The sequence below is a fragment of the Galeopterus variegatus genome, unplaced genomic scaffold (assembly GCF_000696425.1).
Source record: "Galeopterus variegatus unplaced genomic scaffold, G_variegatus-3.0.2 Scaffold15235, whole genome shotgun sequence".
NCBI lineage: Eukaryota > Metazoa > Chordata > Mammalia > Dermoptera > Cynocephalidae > Galeopterus > Galeopterus variegatus.
Window position 1 is genome coordinate 21,234 of NW_007741346.1, and position 1,381 is coordinate 22,614.

A 1,381-nucleotide genomic window follows, 5' to 3' on the forward strand; every position below is an offset into this window, starting at 1 on the left:
TCAGCCTGACCTCACAGGATGCTGCAGAGTGTGAATGGCATCATAGAGCTTGTCCCACCCAGTAGCAATGGGACCAGGCTGTTATACCCATATCGTTGACTAACAGCTGCAAGGTGGTATGTATGGGATTGATGGGGGTCACAGAACCTCCCAAGCATTTCAAGGCAAGGAGACCTCCAATCAGCCAAGAGTGTTCATCTGAAGGAGGGTGCAGCTTGGAGACATTAGTGGCCAACACCTACAGAAGCTGGGGTGGGTGCACTCACAGTGAAAAGGAGTGGAGCAGGGCTCCCGCAGCATCTATTACTGGGGAGAGTCAAGAAGTGTCCTTTTTACTTCATACCAAGTTCGTCTGTGTATTTGTTTTAACCAAGAGAATGAATTATTTGTGTAAAACAAAACTCATTCAGTGTCAGATCCTGGGTCCTTTACTTACTAAAACTGACCTTGGCCAATGTGACCTCTCTGAGTCTCTGTTTCCTCATCTGCAAAATAGGCTTAGTAATATCTATTGCCTGAGGTTGTTGGGAGGATCTGTTGAGAAGGTTCCTAGACTCGTTAGCTAGCAGGTAGACTGGGTGTCCTCTCCTGGACGGGGATTCTAGCTGTCCCTCTGCCCCGACCTGGCGTATAACCTGATGCAGCCCCTTCTCCCCTTTCCACCCTCTCCTTTCTATTAAAGGGCTAGGCCAACAGCAGAATGTTGGGTGAGTCTCCAGCTAGAGATAGAGAATGAGAATTATGTCACAATTTTGAATCCACGATAGGCCCCAAGCCAGGCAACCTATTGAAATAGGTTGCTTTTATTTTTTATTATTTTTTCTTTCTCTTAGAAAAATAATTCATCTGTCAGCTTCTCATTCAGGTGTTGATTGTGTCTCTGGAGTAAGGAAATTCTTAGCCAGGCCAGAGGATTGGGATCCATGGGGCAGGGAAAGGAAGTGATGTGGTTGCAGGGTCAGTCTCAACTCCGGGCATTGGCTCAGGAGGGGTGGTGGCAACTTCTGGCTGCTGGCTGTGTTGGCCCCTCTGCCCTGCTCCCCACCAGGCCCTGCCAGCTCTGAGGAGCTATAATCTGAACCCAGGTGGATCCCCCCAGAGCCCAGTACCCTGGCATTTCTTTAAAAAAAAACTTCAAACTTTTATTATAGAAAAAAATGCATGCTCATCATTGCACCTCTGGAAAATCCAGAGAAGCAAAGAGAAGAAATCGCCTGTAAATCCACCACCCAACGATAGTGTCGGTTGACTTTTTGACATTATTCTGTCCAGCTGGCCTTCCTTTTTGTGCATTTCTAAACATGGCTGAGATTATGCTGCATGTCCAATCTCATATCCTGCTTTTAAAAATAATATTCTTTATTACACAATTAATACAGCA